This window comes from Stenella coeruleoalba, assembly GCF_951394435.1.
Source record: "Stenella coeruleoalba genome assembly, chromosome: 9".
In the NCBI taxonomy this organism is placed as follows: Eukaryota; Metazoa; Chordata; class Mammalia; order Artiodactyla; family Delphinidae; genus Stenella; species Stenella coeruleoalba.
The window spans coordinates 13,677,593-13,702,163 of NC_137155.1; the positions used below are offsets into that span (position 1 = coordinate 13,677,593).

General features: G+C 38.0%; 1 protein-coding gene across 2 annotated transcripts in view; it reads right to left on the reverse strand.

Moving 5' to 3' along the window:
• Positions 1-24,571, reverse strand: part of POU6F2 (POU class 6 homeobox 2) — a 464,893-nt gene that overhangs the window by 372,914 nt on the left and 67,408 nt on the right. The gene's annotated exons all lie outside the window — the stretch shown is intronic.

Here is a 24,571-nt window from a genome sequence, read left to right on the forward strand (position 1 = left end):
GCACAGGTATCAGAGGCAGAAGGGAGAGAAAAGCCGGAAGTGCCCCTTTTGCGTGTTCTGTGAGCTATTTATTGCCAAGTTCATGCTTAAATGGCTCCTGAGCAGGAGACAGGTGACCAGCGCAGGGGCAGGTAGGGCCGCATGCTGTCTTGTCCCATCATTACATTGGTTGTGGTAAGCCTGGGGTTATTTTTTTTTTAATGTATTCATGCCTGAAAAGTGAATTTGATATGACACATGATAATCTATGAAAATGTTAATCAATACAAATAGTTTAAGCTGTCATCAAATTCACTTCTTTAGTCAATACTCATACCACGGAAAACAATGTCACTGTCATCAGGGCTTAATTTGCACAGCACTTAAATATTGGACTCTGTGCATCAATGCACTTCTTCTTCAAATACTGTAGGTAAACACATTTTCTCCCTATTTAAGTCTGAAGCACTCAGCACGCATTTAGCTGAGCCAAATCCTCCCTTTTGAATACCTTGATAGGTCCACTGGAGGGCAAAATTAATACTTAATTGAATCTCACAGTCATCAAAATAATCAATACTTTTTTATTATTTATTCTTTACAGTCTGTTGACTGTTTCAAACCTCTGAGGGAATGGTGGAAAGGATTCATGGCTTTGAAACACTGTCATTTAACAAGGTAATTTTCAGTGGGGCATTAGGGGTTGTGAAACATATAATAAAACAAAAATGGTGGCTTATAATAGGAAGAAAGAAAAGAATTATATTTCTGCCATCTAACAAAACAGGATAAATAAAAAGCAAGTGCAGAGAGAGAGAGCAAGAAAGGAGGGGGACGAGGGATGGAGGAAGACTGGCTTTTGAAGGGTTTTATCATATCAAGAGCAGAGCCGAGCTTTCATAATGCTGACATTTCTCATCCTGACAATCCTAAACAAGTAGAAAGGATGAGATCGCAGATATCATCTTTCATCACATTCTCCAGCTTAAGAACCAACATGACAGCTTCTCTCCCCTTTACACTGTTAATTACTAAATAAAATACTACTCTCTGTCAGCATCAGATTATTGCAGATAGCAACCACAAACATTTCTCCATTGTCTCCCCCACTCGGAAACGGTTGAGCCCTACCTTGAACTCTTTAGAGAATAAATTAGGCTTGTCTCACTGTAGTGTAAATATTTGAAATGTAATCAATGTCATCAATACGGTCGATTCACAGTATTGTCAGCCTAAATTTGCTGGTGATAGATTAGCATTTCATTTACTGTGTTTGGAGGTGGAGGTTTGGAGCGCTTGAAAATGGGGGGTTGGGGGGAGGAGAATGGGGCAGGCAGAGGGGAAAGGAGACACAAAAGTCTCCAAATTTCCCCCAATTTCTTTCCTATGTATCTAAGAAAGACCACGTGTTTGGAGTCTTCTGATTCGGTAAGCAGAGCAGAGTGAGGTAGAAAAGGAAACATTGCCTTACCTCATAGCTTCACATGAAGGAAAGGGACCAGGTTTAAATTCTAGTGCATTTATTTTACTTTATAAAAGGTTGAGTCCGCAATCTCTCTGATCTAAAGGAGCGGGTGTGACTCATGCCTTTAAGACACCCAGTCTCTGTGGCCACACTGCTCATTGGAGCATTCCTGAAGATGGTGTTAATGGTAGACTTGTGTTTACAATGACATTCACTACCCTCGTGATAAGCCAAACACGGTTATGCATGTATCAGTGAGTACCTGGGCAGACTTAAGAAAAGGATATTCTATTCCTGCTTTATTTGTGAATGGTCAAACTGAATCCCGAATCCCATAGAGGAGCTGAAATGCAGCTGCTAAGTTCAAGTGCACTTAAATCTTTTAAGATGTTCAGTCTGGCTGATGTGTGCAAAGCATGTACTGGCAGATGGCGTATACTCACTGCCCATTAGCTCTTCTTCTTTAAATTACTTTTAGGTACCCTCATCCACGGCTAGGTTCCCAACTAGTGCCTCTCAGTGACCTGAGCTTTGAAAATTCAGGAGTTAGTCATCCAAGTACTCATCTGATTTTCATCCTACAAAATGCTCTACATTTTCCCATGATGCAGCTGTAGGCCACATATATATGTGCATGACATGGTTAAAGAGCAAAGCCCCAGAGAGGCAGAGAGCAGACAGCTTTTAAGCACAGCTATAGCCACTGGGGGGTCCATTTGAAACTGCGTCACAAGCAGTAACCCCTGAGCACAGTCTTATAAGCGACTGGGGTGGGCGTACCTCTTTCAAGCAGCACTTGGCTTGGAAGTTGTTTTCTCCCTGCCAAACGTGACGTCAGTCTGTGAAATCCTTTCTCCCAGAGTAAGGAAAGGATTTCCAACGTGCACCGACGTGGGTGCTTGCAGGAATGTCAGAGAGCTACAACTTTCACATGTACAAGGATTGCTGCAGCAGCAGATAGGAACAGAAAGAGCTAGTGCAGGCAAAAAAATAGTGGGTGAAGACTTCTTACTTGGAAATCTGAAATTGTCACAACTAGAGTGGTAGAAGTTGGGACTTCTCTGCAGTTTGTTCATCGGCCCTGACTGAAGAAAGGGACTTGTCCAAGATGGAACAGTGTCAAGTATAAGCAATAGGAGATGCATGTGCCAATACAGGAATTCACAAGGGTCATAAGAGACCCAAGAAGCCAGACAGTAAAAAAAGAAGAAATAAGAGATGTAGATTCCATTAGCAAAATCTCAAAAATTTTCACCATGTCCTACAATGAAAGGACTGCAGTCAGCATCAGACCACACAGCAATTATTTAAACCTCCTTTGTGCATTGTTAAAAAATAAAAATAGATTGCATGTATTGAATGCCTTTACCAAATAGCACCTCAGATATACTTAATGTCACTCAAAGTATGCAAGGTATTAACCCCATTTTAGGGAAAAAGGACTGAGACTCAGAAAGGTTAGGTGACTTACCCCACAGCTAATAAGTGGTGAGGCTGTATTTTGAACCCCAGTAGATTTCATTTCCAAGGATCAGCAGCTTTTTATACAGCACCCTCTACTGCGTGAAAATAACCGAGGCTCATGGACTAGGTAACCCATGGGGTTTCCCAGAACTTGAATTATGGACTGGGAAGGGTGTTAAACCCTGGATAACCAATTCCCACAGTATGCTGTGTATACTATCTTCTTCTCTTCAGACTCTAGAAAAAAAACACCTCTCTGTCTGACGCTGCTTAGGTAAAATCCATGGGGTGACAGGGAATGGTAGAGAGGACATCAGACAGTGTCATGCGCTACATAATCTTAGCAATCACTTAACCACTCTCACCCACGGTTTTCTCATCTGGAAAATGAAAGGGTCAAAATAAAACAGTATTTTCCAAAGTGCATTCCACAGAACACTTGTCCTAAAAGAGATTCTACAATAAAGGATTTTTGTAATCATACCCACGTGGAAAACACAGCAGAAAAGTCTACCAGGAAAGAAATCAATTCAACTCTGCCTAAGGTAGCACTTCCCACAATTATCTGACCATGGAAGACCTTTTCCTTAGTCTTCAGTATATTATCTAACGGATCTCGTGCTTCTTGAAACATTTTAGACTGTGCCTGCTTAGATTACAGCTAACGTAAATTACAGTTCGAATTTTTAACTATTCTATAATAATAGGCTAGACGTCTTCAACAAGTACATATCTGTCCAGTGCTTCTTACATTCTTTTACCTAATTAATATTCCTTACCATTTATTCATATACAGTTATACACAGCTTAGTATATACTAACTGTAAATACTCTCTTTGTGTGCTAATTTCTGATACCCTTTAATTCTTAAATAAGGATGTCCCCATGTATTTCTGTTGTAAAACCTTTACTTGAAGAGCAGATATAGGGCACTGTGCAAAGCAAAGAATTTGACTTGGGCTTTCACCAGGCTGTTAAAAATAATACCAGATAAACAAAGATATAATTCAGCTAAAGGCCTTCAATAATTTAACCAACAGAGTTTTTGTAAGCATAATCATTCTCATTTTATAGTAAGGGAAACTAAAGATAGGGAGATTATTATTAACTCAGCAAAACATCCGTGTCTGGTGGCAGCCACGCGATGGAAATACCCTCGCCCCTCTAAACTGAGCTTGAACTCAGTCCAGCATATTTTTATGTACATACAAACCAACTATGAAGCAGGCAATCAGAACAGCTTTGAGGAAAATATTTATAAGATAGGCAGGCAGGCAGGCTTCAAAAATCCAAGGGAACAATTCATTTGGTCACAAAGCGCCAGAGTAGGGCAAAGTTGCACTCAACAGATCTATTTCTAGAACTCGATAGAAAAATTATATCCATTATAAAGAAAAAAAAGTATATTGGGTTTCCCTCCCCCCACCCCTAAAATGCTACATTTCAATTTAGGAATCAGCAGAACAAATTACCTACAGACAATTTAAGATGCAAAGACGGCATCACATTTTGTATTTAATTTCTCCCACTGAGAAGTAAAAATCAAAATCATAAATGAATGAAGAGGAAGAAAGTTGACCTTAGCGGGTTTGGGGAAAAGGAAACTTCAAGTGTGGATTCTGTTACCTTAGCCATGGAAAGAAAAAGCAATTTTTCTCTTTCTTTAACCAATTACCAAATATTATTAAGGTTAAGGAAGTTAGTTCTCAATATGAAATTTAATGTACCAAAGAATGTTTTCCCCCAAAACTTACAAAGAATTTCTAATTTTTCTAAGTATTATGCAATACTTCCTCCTTCTATCAATAAGTTTTAAAAAGATATTCTATTTGACTTTTGGAAATAAGACCATAGTTTATTTTTATGTTTTTCTTTATATGTGTACATATTTTTCTTTATATGTATATGTATAATATAGTTGAAAATTCTGAAAATTAATGAAGATCACAAGACATTAAAAACACCATAAATTTACCCACCACTGATAATTTTATTTTAAATGTCACTTCCTAGACTGCAAACAAAAACTGTTTTGAGAAAAGCTGGAAATCCCACATTTTTAGCAAATACTCAACAGACAAAAAATTGCATTACAATAAATTTAATTACAAAACTCAAACGTATACCCTTGATAATCCCACAATAGATTTTCACAGCAACATGCTGATCCCAACCTAGGTTGCCTACTTCAACCCAGTACTCACAACTGTTTTTTCTTTCTCGTCTCTCTACTTTTAGTTAGTGTGGCCAACATTTTATTTAACCCATCCCAAAATAAAGAAGATGAATATTTGTGAAAATCAAGCAGGGCATTCAAAACTCAAAATAAATGCTGGGTTTCGAGAGTGAAGTAGTGAAGTACTGAGGAAACTTCAGGAGACTTCATGGATATCCCCTGATTTAGCATCTGCATGACTGGCGGTGAATCACCATCTCTTTCTTCTTGGATTCTGTACCAACATGGCTTTACGCATCTCAAGGGAAAAATATGAGACCTGAGCGAGGTCATGTACAGATACTGCATGTGAATATGTTTTGAAAGGTAGAAAGTGTTACACAGAGAGACCATTTTCACCACACCTCTTCCCTCATTAAGGCATCCAATGGACTGTGAGTTGTTTTTCTTTCCATGCCTTCAGATTGGACCAGAAGTGTACACTATAGTGGATGCTGCAATGTGCTACCTAGATCCCTGCTTTAGGACCAAGGCACTCATTTCCCAGCTGCCCGGAATGCTGGCTAAGGATGGCTCACCCCTGAGTCCTTCCCAGGAGCTGCCTTTTCCAAGGTCATGTCCCTTCCTTAAGGGCAGCCTAGATTCTGTCTTATGGCCTTCAAAGACCAAAATACTTAACTCTCTGCCCCTTTACAGAAAAGGTTTTCAGACCCCTGAGGTCTACCCTGGGCTCGGTCAGCTGCCTTAAACAGTATTCATGCTCCAGGGCTGGTGTTTAATCAGAAAGTCCCTACTCCAGGCTTGGCCACCACAAATTCCACAGCTACCTCTGTTCACTGTCCCCACTCCCTCACTCTACATTTTGCTAATTAGTACAGTTTATATTAATTTTGAGTGAAATTGTTGATCAGCATTAATGGAGGTTAGAAATGAGTTCTCACTTGGTTAAATTAGTCATATTCAAGATATATGTATTGGCTAAAATATTTTGGAGACGTTCTCCACCCTTGAGTGGAACCAGAGAATATTAAAAATCCAGAAAGTCCTGTTGCTTATGTTCTTGGGGCTAGTGGCCTAAGGTTTGACCCCCAAACTGTCCCATGTCCAATCTTTGGGTCAGAGAGTTCTAGTTGCCTAATGCTGACCGTGAGGGAAACTCATCTTGCTTCTAGAATCTTGCCACACCTACTTTAATGAACCTTCCATACCAGATGTGCTCTGTTCACCCAAAACGACAAACAGCTATGACTTTATCAAGCATACAAACAGGTTGAACAAACTATTTGGGGATGATTAATAATTTGGGGGATAATAATATTTGGGGATATTTAATAACTATGTTATGTATGGCAGCTTTTGGTCTCAGAGCTTGATTTCATTATAAGCAGGTAGGAAGGCTTTGGGGATGTAGCAAGGTCTCCCCCATCTCGAACCATTACTGACTGCCATCAACCACTAAAAAGAACCCAGTAATTGTGCAAATAAAAACTGGCTTAGGCCACTGCAACATAACCCACTACACTGGGTGATGACCCACGGTGTCTTAGGGAGCAGGCATGGTCATTTACAGAGTGAAATAGAGTCCAGAACCCCTGTTCAGAAGATGCCTTGGGCAACTTACACTATTGCCTTCATCAATCCCCAACATTTTATCTAGGGGATAGTTAGTTAAGATGAATGCCCAGAACCATCTTGGAAGGATAAAATAAGATTGCAGGGCTTCCCTGGTGGCGCAGTGGTTGAGAGTCCGTCTGCCGATGCGGGGGACACGGGTTCGTGCCCCAGTCTGGGAGGATCCCACATGCCCCGGAACGGCTGGGCCTGTGAGCCATGGCCGCTGAGCCTGCGCGTCCGGAGCCTGTGCTCCGCAATGGGAGAGGCCACGACAGTGAGAGGCCCGCGTACCGAAAAAAAAAAAAAAGATTGCAAAATATCTGGGCTTCCCTGGTGGCGCAGGGGTTAAGGGTCCCCCTGCCGATGCAGGGGACATGGGTTCGAGCCCGGGTCTGGGAAGATCCCACATGCCGCGGAGCACCTAAGCCCGTGCGCCACAACTACTGAGTCTGCGTTCTAGAGCCCACGAGCCACAACTGCTAAAGCCTGCACGCCTGGAGCCCCTGCTTTGCAACAAGGGAGGCCACTGCAATGAGAAGTCCGCGCACCACAACGAGGAGTGGCCCCCACTCACTGCAACTAGAGAAGGCCCATGCGCAGCAGCAAAGACCCAACACAGCCAAAAGTAAATAAATTAATTTAATTAATTAAGAAAAAGATTGCAAAATATCTGATTTGCTTTGGTGTCAGAGGATGGTATTTCATTTTGTACACATGGGCACAGTTTAAGAGTCTCTTGTCTTTTTGTTGAGGTTTGTTGAACTTCAGTTAAGCATACAATCTCCTTCTCCCGTCACTTGCTATAGAAAGAGTTTCTATCTTTCTCCAAGTCCCACCATGAGTGCCACATCCTCTTAACTCTGCTAATGGTCTACAGACAACTCCAATTAAAGATTAGAGCATCAGACACAGCTGTATTTAAACGCAAACAAGCAAATAAATAAGCAAAACATAAGATGAAATAACAACATAATCAATCAAACAGTAGTCAGCGAGTTCTGGACTTCTACAAAGAATCTAGTGTACAGATAGACACACATCATCTAGCTCATCACCTTGTACCTCTATAGCTCCTTTGCCCCCAAGAAGTTAAAATGACTGTATGCGTGATGCTTCACATATACTTACCTGGGAAGAAAGGGAGACACTGATATTGACAACCTAATAGCACCATCAATTCAATTTCCTGCTGCCTTTGTGAAAAAGCATCAATAGGAGTTCAATCCAGGCTCATCTAGATCTGGTCTTTTGGTAATGGGGTTATACAGCAGTATCGACATTGCATACATATACCCTATATTCATACATTCTTTATCATCTGACGGCTTCAAATAGGTATCAGAATTTAATCAGAAAACACCACAGATTAAAATGGACTTGTATTTAGAGATTTGAATGTACAGTTACTAAGGAGTTACAAAGAAAAAACAACCTACATTATCCTAAAAAACGTACTTTCTAGCATCTTAAAAATTCTAAGAGGTACTTGAGAGAGAGAGAGGGAGAGAGAGAGAGAGGTACATATATAGACATTAAATAGATAGATAGATAATTCTGTATGGAGACTTCAGTGTACTTAAAGAAAGCGTTTCACAGGTCCGCCCATGTTACATATTTGCCATGCATCACAGATGCAGTAAAATCAGGACAGTTTTTTGGTTGGTTAATCACTTACTTTTCCAAAAGACTTAAGCAGTAGACTCTACAGCTGAGATGTTTGAGCCCTTTGCAGACAGACATGTCTCAGAATCCCCAATACTGGGCGCCAATATTGTGTGTGATACAAAAAAAGGCTCTCAAGAAATGTGTTTTGATTGATTGATTGTGAAGAAGGAGGAAGGAAGGAAGGAAGGTTGGTTAAGGCAAGGATTGTCCTTGGTTGGCATTTTTAATATTTTAATCATACGTTTAATCACGTCTGAAACTATACAATATGAAACTAAGGCCTCACTTGGCTATCTTACCTGTCTGGCATCGCACACACATACACACTGACCCATATTCTGCTTCCAGAAATGTGAGTTTGGTTTTGCATGATTGTGTTACTTTGTTTTACCATAAGACAAAATGGAAGAATTTAATAGCAACACTGAAGGGGAAAAGGAAAGTCCTTTTTCTCTGCTTAGGACGGAGGTTGAATGAGAGCAAAGCTATGTCTGGTCCAGGGGATAAGCTCAACCAAGCAAAGGCATCAGTGCTGGACTCAGGTGGCTGCAGATGAGGCCATGGCCGGCCCACCATGGGCCTCAGCCTCAGCTCTGTCCATGCCTCCTGTTCAACCAAGAAGATTCTCCCTCTGACGCTGCTCCTACACAATTCACTCTCGTTCCCAGGCACCCCATGGTCATTCAGGAGCAGTATCATCAAACACACACAGCACATTAGAAATATTTTATTACAAATGTTCTAATTCTATCATTTTTCTTGGAAGCAAATATTCCGAGAAATGAATTAAATGAATAATCCATTAAATATGTGGACACATCTAATTCAATTCTTCCACTCTGAATAGCAAAAGACAGACAGTTGAGGAGAAAAACCTTTTATTCAGAAAGGATCCTTGTAGTTCCTTATAGTTTCAAAGTTTCATAAATAAATAGAAAAATCCATTCTGCCCCCTGCTGACAGACTAACATTCCTAAACATCCAGTTTGAAACCTGAAGGTTTAGCAGTACCTTCTTGGTTGGGTCCACATCTCACTGAGCATGCCACAACCTCCATACTCGGCAGGTCCAGCTTTTCTCCGGCTGAGTATGGCTAGGCAACGCACAGCCAGAGAAAGCGCGTTCACGTTTTTATAATGACGGTACTAAGACATTTTCAGGCAGGTAGCAGTAAAGTGTCGGGGACTGTCTGGTCTAATTTGCAGAGAGATGCCCTCCCTTTGGTCCACAGTGGGCCAACTGGGGCCAGCCTCACCAGTGGTGTCACTTTCTACTCACTGAAGGGCCTGGGGCAAGGGCCTTACTGTGGCCTGAGTCTCAATTTCCCTGAGAGGAAATGGGAGTAATAATGGTATATGCCTCGTGGCATAGCTTTGCAGATTAAATAGTTGACAGAGAATGGTTAGAACAGGCCAAGTGCCTAGCAGTAATAAGCGCTGTATATACTGCTCTAGGTCTGCCACTCGCCTAACAGAGTGTGAACATTGTGCGCATTTTGCCATCTGATTTTCAAAGGGATTCCTGATCCACCTCTTCATCTCCCCCGCCTCCCCAGTAACCATTGCTGAGGAGTAAGGGCCTGTCACTGCATCCGCCTACTCCAAATATTAAGATGGTGTTTGGCACATCATAAGCCCTCCCTAAATATTCACTGATTTTATTTGAAAAACCAAAACAAGACTTGACATCTATAAATGATGGAAGACCAAAAATTCGTTAGATTTTTAAAAACTAAGTTACTCTGATGTCTTTTGAGAAGGAATTTGCTTTATAAATCCTAAGGTCTTATTATTTTAAGAATGGTCAGGGGGCTATAAGTTCTGTAGAGTTGTATCCCTGAATTATAACAGTATCTGGCTTTTAATCTTCCAAGCCCGTAGCCATGTTCTCTAAAAAAGCCATTCTATCCCTGCTCAAAAGGCCATTGTCTAATTGATTTCACTAATAGGTGTTTTCCTTTCCTCTCCTCTCAAAACACAATAACATGGGCTGGACTAATAATACGGGTTGCTACCTTGCTATTTCTTGTCCTTCCTAGCAATCTGGGCAGGTTTCTCTCGGCCAACACCAGCTCCTGAGGAGTTTTCCTCTCCTTTTCTGCCTTGGGTCTGCACAGGGCTGCACCTCGCCCCAGCTGCTCCTTTTTCCTCCCTCTCCTGTAATCCACTCTCCTTTAATATTCCAAGGGTGACCCTTGACTGTCCTTTGAATGCTGCTCCAATTCAAAAGGCTTCTGAGCTTTTAAGACAGCAGAGATAACATAATTCCAAGAAGACGGGGGTGGGAGGGAGGGAGAATGTGATTGGAAAGATTAGCTAAATCTTCTCATTCCTAGGGATTTGGGCTCTCACAAATACAGGAACTGGGAGGTTTTTCCTTTTTTTTTTTTTTTTTATGGACTCTCCCGACCCTCCTCAGCTCTCGTATTAACCTCTATTCAAAATATTTTGTTTCTAACCCCAACCATAAAAAGAGACTTAACTGAGTATTTCTTTAAATCTCTAGCCTTTGAAACAAGGGCAATTTTAAAGCAAGGCCAGCTTTTATTAATATTTATTTATGTTCTCTTTCATTTGCATGATTGGGGATGGCTCCGAATCCGGTTCTATTTAGGACAAAGCTGATGCAATTCAACAGGTATTTACTGACAGTTCATCGTGTACGAGGTGTTATTCAAGGGACGATGGGGGATGTAAGGATCCAGAAACGCTTGCTACCATCAAAAATTTCACCATCTATAGACATCAGTAAAGGGATGGTATTCGGCATCTTCTATGAGCCTTGTATACTTTCTGTCACAGATATAACATTTTCCTGGCATCCTTTATCTTCCCTTTCTGTAAAATGCCAATGTATACTAACCACTTGGACCATGCATGCGCGCGCGCACACACACACACACATAACACCCTTTCTTTGACACACTGTTTTAATATCATTACAGATGCTAATGAATAAACATGTTGCTCCACTCAGGGCGTTTTAACTGGGCTTTTCTAACCCTCATCTGCAACTGATGACAGGCTATCTTTTGACTCACACTAAAATAAGGTATCAACACAGCTATCCGCAGGATCACTGGCACTTAAGGGCTGCACTACCAAGTGGAGCAGATGAAGCACCTGAGTTACTACTGTTGGTCACGGAGTATTTTTAAAGAATTGCTTCCTTAATATCCTCAAGCACCTACAGTAATGAGAATGGGTAATGTGTTGTCAAGAGGAAAACAGACCTGTTTTAACAAATCAGTAAGGCACACGCATAAAAAACATCAGAAAACAGATGTGCAGAAGTCTTTACAAACAACTGGCTCTTTTCAGTGGGTTTAGAAGCCTCCAACCCCATCCCACCCTTCTGCTATTAATTTGCTTAGACAAATGTTTCATAGATTAAAAATACACAATTTTAACTAAAGGCCAGCTGACTTATCCTGAATCTATGTAACTGGGTCCATCCCAATGACATTAAGGTACCAGTGGCCCCAAGAAGGCTCAAACATCCATAGTGGAATGCAGCCTCATTACACAATCCTCTTTCATTCTACTCCACTGAGCGTCTGCACGCTTTCTCCCCATGCACATGCATTGTGCCTGGAAAGTTTTCTGTTTCCTGTACAAAATAAATGAGAAATGGACTGTCACTGAATTCTCCTTTCTCACTACTTCAGCTACAAGGGTTCGTGTCTCTTCTTTCCTCCATGCCCACTAACAGATGGGTCCTGCTGGGAATCTCTGTGGGATTTATACCCTGCCTGCAAGGTTCGCCCTTGGCTTCTGGATCTTGAGGGGGCCACCCGTGGGCACTCATTTCCTTAGCATGTCAAGCAAAACTCTAATCAAACCTGAAGAGTACTTAGTTTAAAAAATCAGGAGGAAATCATTTTTTGATTAAAAACAAGCAGAAAAGTAAATTCAAATTAGCACTGAAATCAACTAGGAAACACATTCCCGAGTTTTTGATATAAAAATAGATAGTCGATGATGATAGATTTTTAAAAATCGAGTTTTCTAAATCCAGTGGAAAATAGTTTGATTTGTTGTTGCACCGGATTATTGGAGATTCTTTCCTCTTCATTTAACTTTGATATTGGGAGGGTTTTTAATGCTATTTATTTATTCAACAAATATGTATTGAGTGAGTATTGGGTGCCATGCTACCCACTCTTCAAGGTGATGGGAACACATCATTGAGTAAGACAGGTCAATGCAGGCAGTCCTGTAACTGAAATACCTTGGGGAGACTGACAATAGCCAAATCAATAAATAAGGAACCATCATGATGTTGGGTGGTGCTGAGGGCTATGAACAGAAATAAAGCAGAGTGAAGTGTGGGGAGAGTGTGGGTGTGTCACATATAAGATGATCAGAGAGGTCGCACAGATAAGGGACCCTTGAGCAGAGGCCACCGTGAGCAAGGTGAGGGGCATGTGAGCATCACAAGGGGACACTGAGAAAAAAACTCTGGCCTGGGAGCCTGTTCAGTGCCCTCAGGGGACCAGGAGGCTGAGATGGCTGAGAGGGAATGAGTGGTCAGTGGTTGGTGAGGCCAGAGAATTGGGTGCCAGAGAAATGGCCAACAGCAAGATCAAGGGAGGGGGGGTTCTGGGCCATTGTGGGGACTTGGGAGAGGAAACCACAGAGGGTTCTGAGCAAGATGAGACAGGATCTGACTTGTCTTTCGAAAGGCTGCTTTTGTGGGAGGAAAGTGAAGCACAGAGGGAAATACATTGTAGTTCGGACGTGAGATCAAAACATTTGTTAACAGCTTTGCTGAGATATAATTGATACTCAAAACCAATAGTATAGTTAGTTTTAATGATATTAAAAACTAGCACATACTTAATGTATACAATTTGGTGAGTTTGGATGTACACAGACACATGTGAAACCACCACCACAATAACACATTCCATCACCTCTAAAGGTTTCCTCCTGTCCCTTTTTCTGGATAAATTTTAAATTACAAACAAAAGATTACAAAATATCTACCACATAAAAGATGTTATTTTTACAGAACCAGAAAACACTTCAGTAGCTTGAATCTTATGAAAACCCAAACTGCAGCCACATTGTTTTGCTTGCTATCTTATCCCAACAGCCTTTAAATCAACTTAATCTCTTTTGAGAAATTAATTAAATGAATCATCTCTCAGCTCTACCTGTCTCTGCAGAAGCTGCCCTGACTGCTTCCTTCTTGCTCTTCAGGATGAATTAAATTATTACCAAAGTCCGCCTGGTCACACGCGCCAAAAGAGGAAGGTCCCTAACATCACTGAAATCCATTCTTGTTGACACCTGACTAGCTCCCAAGGCAGTTTTAGAAAAGTCACTTTAAATTCTTTGAATGTTTCTTTCAGCTAAAATAAAATGTGTTACATCCCAGTGGGGCTTAAGGACTGTACAAAAAACATTACCTACAGGACTCTCCGGGCATTAATCTCACCCCTCCACCTCCCCCAACCCCCCCAAACCCCTGCCCCCCGCACCGACCTGGGCATCAATTTGGAAGGAGCCTCTGCTCTACCTGTAAAAGCACATCTCTTCTAACACACTTGGTCACTTGCATTCTGGGTCACTTGCTTTGGTCACTTGCTTTTTGGTCACTTGCATTCTGGGCTTTTTGACTTACTTTCACATGATAAAAAGCCCCCTTTTCAACTGTTAATGGCATTAAGAGCCTTTTTCTTAATGCAGTCTTTGCTTCCAGGGTGGCCCTGGCAAGAAGCTTGTGCTTTCTAAGTCTCCACTTCAATCCTACCCCACCTCTCTATTATCATCCATTCTGACCTGCAGTGCGTCAGGTCCCCGAGGTTCTGCACGATTCAGGGCAAATGCTTGGTCCCGCTCTACAACCTCTAACTGCGATGCTCAAGTCCTGTGGATTAGAACCACGTGGGGGAAACGCGGTGGAGGGGCTCCTTCCTCAAACCTGTCAAATCACAATCTCAGAGGGAGGGGCTCAGAAATCCATACTTGTAACAAGTTCCTCAGAAAATTCTTATGAGCACTAAAGTACGAGAACCCTTACCTTAAAGGTATATACTGAAGAATAAGAAGGAAAGTGTTACCAAGTTTTCTCAACATTTCAGAAGAAAGCATGCCATAGCAATGCACAGATTCATAATAACTTTTAAGTAAGAGACTGCTTTATAACTTCCTCTTATTCTGTCCTCTGAGTCACAAAATTTGGGGTCTTGAACTAAATATTTATTTCATATTCTATATATTTCAGATTTTATCTTTCATTCTTTCAACATCATCATTCATTTTGACAGTCATACTATATTTTAAGCTCTATTTTTTTATCCATATCTATCTTGAACTTTAGAAGTATGGAACTCATTGTAGAAATCTTTGAAAGTTATATATCTATGTGTGTATACATGTATATATGTGTACACACATATATACATGTAGTATGTCAATATACAATCTTTGTTACCTTTGTTAATGTTTACAGATCCACATTGCATATACAAGTTAGTATTCCACTTTTCTTTTTGATGGTTATCATTTTTTAGCAAGAAAGTATTTTTTTCAGCAAAGCATTTTTTTAAATTGAAGTGTAGTACATATACAATGTCATGTTAGTTTCAGGTGTACAGCACAGTAATTCAGTTTTATACACACACACACACACACACACACACGTATTCTTTTTCAGATTCTTTTCCCTTATATGTTATTACAAAATAATTGAGTATAGTTCCCTGTGCTTATACAGTAGGTCCTTGTTGGTTATCTATTTTATATGTAGCAGTGTGTATATGCTAGTCCCAACCTCCTAATTTATCCCTTCCCCCCCAGTATCCTTCTTTTATAATTCACTTTTCACTTAATAAATATTTGTTAGAGACCTAAAAAGCACTACCAGCTACCACGTGGTACGACAGCTGAGCACTATATTTGCCATCACAGACATTATTATATTATATTGTAACCATATTCTCCAAATGAATTAGTATCTAAAACTGTGATTTCAAACTGCTGAATAATATTTACTCTGATGCCATGGCTTACTGAACTCTTTTCTAATTGTAGAACATTCTGGGCAGTGGTCTTTGAAATGGGCTACATGCACACAAGGAGAAGTGCAAGGCAGTGCATTCAGGTACAGGAAGAAAGTATTAGAATTTCTGTTTTTATTTCAATTTTTTCAATTCTATTTTGTGTATGATTTTTAGCAGTATAAAACCAAAAAACGAGTAAATAAATTACACGTATTAGGAGTACCTGGTAAAAATTAGTTTCATTGATAAAGCTGGGTTATCACAAAACTCTGCTGTCCTTTGATTTAAGATGTGTCCAATTATTCACACAAAAATAAAATTTTGACAGTTTTAAACATATTCTCAGGAGTGAAATTACAAATAAAAGAGGATGGACCATTGCCAAATTGCCTTCTAGGTCAGTTGGTGGAAAATTTATGCTCTCAGTGTCTGAGAGAGCTTCTCTTTCATATTATATTTAAATTTTTTGCTGATTTATTAGACAGAAACTGGCATTTTATTAATGTTTTAATTTGCATCTCATTAGCAAAGCTAAAATTTTCAACTTTATTAGCTAATTAAGTTTCTTCTTTCATAAATTACTCACATCCTTTGCCTGTCTTTCTGCTGGGGATCTAAGTATTTTTCTAACTGAACTTTGTATAGATATATAGAAATAGTAATAATTATTAAAAACAATGGCTGACACTTATTGTGTTGAGTGCTGGCTATGCTAGAAATAGACCAGACCTTCTTTCTAGTCCTCTAAACAACCAAGAGTGTTATTATGCCCATTTCATGGATTATGAAATTGAAAGGAATGAAGTTAAGTAACGTAATTTGGCAGAGTCTTCCTGATTACAAATTGTAAGAGTTAGAATTTCTTTTTTTTAGAATTTGTTATCCCTTTGATTTTTATTAATGTTGGTTAAAAATGTATTTAAAAAATTCTTATCCAGTCATATTTATCAACCCTCTCCTTTACGTCTTGTTCTATTGCTTTTATTGAGAAATCATCCATGAAAAGGCATAAATAGTCTCCAGTTTTTTTCTATGATTTTATTTCTAATGTAATTCTAGAATCTATCTGGAATATATGTGGGTGTATGGCATTAACTGAAAATCTTACAGTTTCCCAAATAGTCAATTTTTAGAGCACAAGTAGTTAAATAACCCATTGACATATTATGCTTTTTTTTAATCATAAACTAATTTCTAATGGAAACTAAGGTCTGTTTTTGTAGCATATATATGTGTGACCATACATAATGCAATATATATGTGTTAAGTGTATAAATGTTATATATAATATATATGTTGACTATTATAAATATAATTTATAGGTATAAATTATATTAACATATATTTATATAATTATATATGTATTTTATATTATGTAATATATATGATAGAGCAAACATCCTTTTTATATTCCATTACTCTTTTTAAAAAATTTCTTACATATTCTCTGCTGTTTTTTCCAAGTGAAATTTAGAATCATTTTGTCGAATTTTAAAATTAAACAGATAAATGTCATCTTTATAACATTCTGTGTCACCATCAGGAAACTTGGTCCTTTTCTTCATTTATTTAAATTTTCTTGTACTGTTATCAGTGATGTGTGGTTATTTTTATATCTATTGCAGACATTTTTGCTTTAAAATTTCCAAATATTTTTTGGTTTGTTCCTACTGTAAATAAAATCAATTTCCCTTTCTAAGATCAAGTAATATATGGTTATTGCTCTTATTTAGAAAAACCATTGAGTTTTCAGTTAATTCTATTAGGAGTGTACATATATATTCATATTTTTAACAAATAAAAATAGATGTCTCCTCTTTTGTAATATTTATGGCTGTTTCATATCTTATAACACTATAAGAAAAATAGTGCATAACAATAGTGGTATGAGGCCTTGATGCTTCTGGTGTTTTTGTAGGATTTTGGTGTTGGTTTAAAGATCAGCTTTATCATGTAAGAAACTCACAAATCATTAAGGATGTTTTTTATCAGAAATGGCTGTTTTTTAGTATGGAGTTTCCTTTAAAATCTAAAAATAGAGTTACCATATGATCCAGCAATCCTACTCCTGGGCATATATCCAGAGAAGATGAAAACTCTAATTCAAAAAGATACATGGACCCCAATGTTCACAGCTGCACTATTTACAATAGCCAAGCCATGGAAGCAACTTAAATGTCCATCAACTGATGAATGGATAAAGAAGATGTGGTTCATATATATTGTTGTAATACAATGGAAGACTACTCAGCCATAAAAAAGAATGAAATAATGCCATTTGCAGCAACATGGATGGACCTAGAGATTATTATACTAAGTGAAGTAGGTCAGACAAAGAAAGACAAATATATGATATCGCTTATATGTGGAATCTAAAACACAATAATACAAATGAATTATTTACAAAATGGAAACAGACTCACAGACTTAGAGAACAAACTTCTGGTTACCAGGGGTAAGGGTGGGCAGGAGGGATAGATAGGGAGGTTGGGATTGACATATACACACTACTATATTTAAAATAGATAACCAAAACGGACCTACTGCATAGCACAGGGAACTCTGCTCAATACTCTGTAATAACTAAAATGGAAAAAGAACTTGAAAAAAAAGATACGTGTACGTGTATGTAACTGAATCACTTTGTTGTACACCTGAAACTAACACAACATTGTTAATCAACTATACTCCAATATAAAATAAAAATTTAAAAAACATTTTTTCCGGGCTTCCCTGGTGGCGCAGTGGTTGAGAGTCCGCCTCCCGATGCAGGGAACGCGGGTTCATGCCCCGATCCGGGAGAATCCCACGTGCCGCGGAGCGGCTGGGCCCGTGAGCCATGGCCGCTGAGCTCGCGCGTCTGGAGCCGGTGCTCCGCAACGGGAGAGGCCGCAACAGTGAGAGGCCCGCGTACCGCAAAAAAAAAAAAAAAATTTCCAATGAATTGAACCTGAATTTCCCATTTTACAAAAAACAAAGATACCAATCACGCAAATGGAATGTACACTCACACACCAGAAGACAGAACTGTCACAAATCCTTCCAGAGAAAAATCGATATGGAGTCCCAAACAAACATTTCCCCAACACAAACGGTCCTCGATGTCAGACACATGTCAGAACCAATAAAAATTCCCAAATAGCACTTCGCACTCAAAACAGAAGTCTGCCCAGTGCACACCGGTGAACTTACCCCGTCTTGGAGCTTGTCAGCTCGTCCAGATGCATGTTTCCGTTCCACCAAGGAAAAGTGTGCGTTGGCAGCCAGTGCCGAGCAGGGAAGAAACAGGGACGATTCCCAAAACAAATGGTTTTGGCAGCTGCGAGGAACATCCCCCAAAATCCTCCTCTCGGGGCCCCCTAGCCACAAACAGCTGACTCATCGCAGCCATCTTGGCGTGTTACCACAGCCGGTAGCTCCACTCCAGAAAACCCCACGCAGTCAGATCTCGCGAGAACGCAGCCCCACGTTGGGCGCCAAAACAGTTACTGAAAGTGGAGGTCGGGCTGCTCGCTGCTCAAAAGCTAATAAAGAGGGAAGACTGGTGGAAAGTTTGCTTTATTTCCAAGGCCAGCAACTGGGGGCACAAGAAGGCAGACTCTTGTCCAAAGACCGACTCCTCCCACTGACAATCAGTGGGCAATAGCTTTTATGGATGGAGAGAGGGGGCTATATGCAGAAACAGCAGTCAGCTCTGACAGTTTTCTTTAAATCGGTCATCGCTGGTCTGACCAGCGGCATCTCGGTTAAGTACAGTCTTTAGTTCCAGGGTCTGTTTGTTCCCATTTCTTTGAGGCCCGTTCTTGGAATTGTGGCAGCTTATGTCCCGGATATTTGGGTAATTCATACTTATCAAGATTTTGAAGTATATTTGAATAGAATTGTACATAATATGCTTTTATCAGTTTTTTCTTCAGCAAATTTCTTTTTTGGTGTTGAGATATTGTTGATTTACAGTATTATATAAATTTCAGGTGTACAACATAATGATTCACAATTTTTAAAGAGTATACTCCATTTATAGCTATTATAAAATATTGGCTATATTCCCTGTGCTGTACAATATACCCTTATTTATTTATTTATTAGTCCCCTACCCCTGTCTTGCCCCCTCCCCTCCCCCTTCCCTCTCCACACTGGCAACCACTAATTTGTTTTCTCTGAGAGTCTGCTTATTTTTTTGTTATATTCAGTAGTTTATTTTTAAAATTCTACATATAAGTAATAACACACAGTATTCGTTTTTCTCTCTCTGTCTTATTTCACTAAGCATAATACCTTCCAAGTCCATCCATGTTGTTAAATGGCAAAATTTCATTCTTTTTAATGGCTGTGTAGTGCACTATGGTATATAAATATATATATATATATATATATATCTCACATCTTCTTTATCCATTCATCTGTTGATGGACATTTAGTTTGCTTCCACAACTTGGCAACTGTAAATAATTGCTGCTATGAACATTGGGGTACATGGTCTTTTTGAATTAGTGCTTTTGTTTTTGCTTTCTAATATAAACCCAGGAGTGGAATTTCTGAATCATATGGTAGTTCTAGTTTTAGTTTTTTGAGGAATATCCTTCACAGCCATTGTTAAGTTTCTTTTCATTCATGTTGCTGTGTTTTTCCTATTTTATGTTGTTCTTTAGATTTATCAAATCTTTTTATTAGCTTTTTTCTTCAGAAAACTAGTTCTTATATTTGTCAACTTTTTAAAAAATTATTTGATTTCTTCTTTTATCTTTAGTATATCTTTCTGCCCAATGTGTCTATGTTACTTAATTTTCACACTTAGTTAATTCATGCATTCTTTTAAAAAATAATGAGAGAATTGAAGATTATAAGTTTGATATATCCTGTGAATCCTCATATTTATCCTTTATATTTTCATTAATTAATAAGTAGTTCATCTTGTGATTTTGTTTTGTTTTTTGACCCAGCAATTATTTTGGAGATGTTTTAAATATAGTGAAGGTTTAAAAAATTAGGTCTTCATTATTAATATTTAATTTTAATATATTATGAAAGAATGTGATTTTTGAGTTCTTTCTGAGAGAATTTTGTGTGTGTGGTCAAGTTTATGATCAGCTTTTCAAAATGTTCTATGGATACATAAAAACAAAATATGTTCTATGTTTGTATGAGAATCTGATACATACATCAAACACAATTAAAATAGAAATTTATGTCATTATTTACTTTGTGAATCCTTGGTCTAGCTAAAGTTGATTGACTTGTATTGATATTTCTCAGAATTCTATACTTTGATCAATTTTGCATTGAATTTCTAAGAGTTTCTGCTTTATGTATTTTAAATTTGGTATTTGATGTGTAATGTCTCAATTAGTTGTCAGTTGTATTTTCCATCATTATAAATGACCTTTTTCTCACTTAGCCTTTCTTACCTTGAATTCTGCTTTGGGTTTTTGTTTGTTTAAAGATAAACAATTGCTTCTTTGATTTTAACACTTTTACAATATTTTGTTTTACGTTATGTCTCTTGTTACTAAGACGTCGATTTTTTTAATGCAAACTTGCAGTTTGTATTTTATGGAGAAATTTAAAACATTTATGTTTATTGACATAATCAATATATTTGATCCTATTTTGATTAGGCCGATCAACGGATTTTAGTGTGAGTACAAAAAAAAATGTTAATATGCTCTTTGCTTCTACATTGCAATGAAATGTTATAAAACTACCACTTGTCAGAGTGGTATAATGTCAAAGAATAACCACAACTATCCTAAAAGGCAACTAAAATACTCCCTCCTATCACATATCTGCATATCACAAATCTGGACAGTCGATTTCTTCATATACTTCAACCAAAGGAACATATATCACAATAGAATAAATGCCGAAGTAGACATTAGACTCCGTCTTCTATGAAATTTTTATTAAAGAAATTTGTCAAAATGTAAAACAATATCACTCCTAAATTATTTTATTTTAGAAAATATAGTTTTTTAACAAAAAATATGAGTTTATTGTTATTTTAAAATGCCATAGTATGTAATAATTCAAATTTTCCCCAATTTGTATTTCTAATTTGATAATTATCAATAGATATTATGCATATAAATAAAAGCTCTTTGCAGTCTTCAATAATTTTTAACACTGTAATGAAGTCATGAGTTCAAAAGTTTGAGAACCACCACTCTATTTTGTACAGATACAAAGGGACAAATTTCTACTTTGTTTCTGGCTTATAAAGCATTGCTGGACCACAAACTGCATTTTTCATTCAAATTGCTTCCATCTTGAAGTTAGTAAAAATTCCTCTCAGATTTGGAAAATAAATAGGTGGATATTAGTTCTTCTTGGGGATTTTGTAAATTTTCATGTTATTCAATTCCTTCATATATTTTAGTGGAAAATTGAGGACTATTTTTCTCTTTTTAAAAAATTTGAGCTATAATTCACATACCAAAAATTCACCATTCTCAAAGTATACAATTCAGTGATATTTATTGTATTTATAGAGTTGTACAACCATCACCACAGTAAATTTTAGAACATTTCAATCCCTCAAAAAAATCCTTTAGCTCTACCTCCTTATCTCCTCATTCCCCACCCCTAAGAATCCACTAACACTCTTTCTATTTCTATAGATTTACCTACTCTGGACATCTCATATGAATGGAGTCATACAATATATGACATTTGTATCTGGCTTTTTTCACTTAGCACACTGTTTTCAAGGTTCATCCATGTTGTAACAGGTATCAATACTTCATTCCTTCTTATGGCTGAATGGCATTCCATTATATAGATATATCGATTGATGAGTATCTGGGTTGTTTCCACTTTTTTAGCTATTATGAATGATGCTATTATAAACATTTGTGGGCAAGTTTTTTTTATATATATACATATGTTTTTAAATTCTCTTGGAAACGTACTCAGGAGTATAATTACTGGATCATATGGTGATTATATGTTTAAATTTTTTAGGAGCTTCCACTATTTTCCACAGCAGCTGCACATTTTTTACATTCCCATCAGCAATGTATGAGGGTTCCAACTTCTCCACATCTTTTCTAGCACTTGTTATTTTCCACTTTTTTTTTATTGTAGCCATCCTAGTAGGTATAAAGAGTATCTCATTGTGGTTTCCAGAAATTGAGCATGTTTTAAATATTACATTTATGAATGAGATCTGGTCACTCATTTCAAATATTGCATGCAAGTTTTTGAAGCTTTTGAATAATCCTTTTCCTTGCATGTTTTCTTTGTTCTCTCTTGAATCTCTTAGAAGCATATGTGCATTTATCTAAGAACTTAACTGAAAGATCTCAACAATGCCTTTCCTTTCCTAATTAAAATATTTATATTATTTCTAAATATAATATTCTAAAATTCTTCTTGAAGGTTATCATTGAGTTACTATGTGAACACTTAAAGATGATGTGGCATATTTTCTGAGATGTCATTATGGTAATAATTATGCTGTTTCATTACTTCCATGTTGTTTTGTTAGCTTACTAAAAAGGTACTATTCAGAATCATTCCAAGAACCTTTATTTGCTGTAACAGCATCTTTCTAAAAGGTATGTATTTTTTACATTTTTATTTTCCTAAGTTTTTGAGACTACGTTTTAACTTCTTGGGAAATTAAACATTGCATTTTCATAAAATCTAGATTGTTTTCATAAAAATAAATTTTTTAAAAGATGAGGATTCTGGGAGTTGGGCTAATGTCAGTTTCTGTGAATACTCAAATTAATAAAATTCCTTGCCCAAATATAAATCACCCACAATTTGAATTTTTGGAGATGTTCCCTTCACCATGTGAACTACATAAAAATGCTGATGAATATTTGCAATACAAAACTGATAAGCAAGTAAACCCCTATACATATCTAATCATTTAAAGGATAACTTGGGGCTTCCCTGGGGGCGCAGTGGTTGAGAGTCCGCCTGCCGATGCAGGGGACGCGGGTTCGTGCCCCGGTCTGGGAAGATCCCACATGCCGCGGAGCGGCTAGGCCTGAGAGCCATAGCCACTGAGCCTGCGCGTCCGGAGCCTGTGCTCCACAACGGGAGAGGCCACAACAGTGAGAGGCCCGTGTACCGCAAAAAAAAAAAAAAAAAAAAAAAAGATAAAGGATAACTTATTCCCCCAAGACTTTGCAAATATTAGAATCATCTAAATCTGTTCCTTGTAATTCCAGGTCTCCATGGTGCTAGACTAACTTATCTTCAAACTCTACTCAGTAAATAAGCATCTGAAAATGACTAAACATTAGAAATAAATACCTCCTACTCAACTTTTGTGTCCCTGTTTCAACATCCTTCCACGGGGTAGCCCTTCCTGAGCCATTACTCCCCTTTCCTCTCAATATTTGTCTTCTCCAACTCTATCTCCATGCTTGAACGACCATCACCTGTATCAATTCATATTTACATTCTACTCTCAATCCCAGAAAACTAAATAAAACACAGTATTTTGAAGTTATCATAGATCCAAGATAAACTCAATCTATTTAATATCCATTTACTCCATTTATTCAATGCTGTCAACATGCCGTAGGTTTGAGTAGGTTCCTTAAACTTCCTGTGGCTTATTTGTCTTATCTGTAACATAAGAACACTTACATCTTCCCTGACTGGTGTGAGAGTCAGAGTTGATGATGAATTTTATAACTTTTTATAAATAATTGTGTATTGTGGTCATTTTAACAATATTAATTCTTCCACTCCAAAAACACAGTATATCTTTTCATCTGCAATCCGTTTCAAAATACCAGTGGCATTTTTCTCAGAACTAGAACAAATAATTTCGAAATTTGTGTGGAAGCACAAAAGACCCCAAATAGCCAAAACAATCTTGAGAAAGAAGAATGGAGCTTGAGGAATCATGCTCCCTGACTTCAGACTATACTACAAAGCTATAGTCATCAAAACAGGAAATAGCAAAACAGTATGGTACAGGCACAGAAACAGACAAAGAGATCAATGGAACAGAATAGAGAGCCCAGAAATAAACCCACACACTAATACTCAATTAATCTATGACAAAAGAGGCAAGAATATACAATGGAGAAAAGACAGCCTCTTCAATAAGTGGTGCTAGGAAAACTGGACAGCTGCAGGTAAAAGAATGAAATTAGAACACTCCCTAACACCATACACAGAAAAAAACTCAAAATGGATTAAAGACCTAAATGTAAGGCCAGACACTATAAAACTC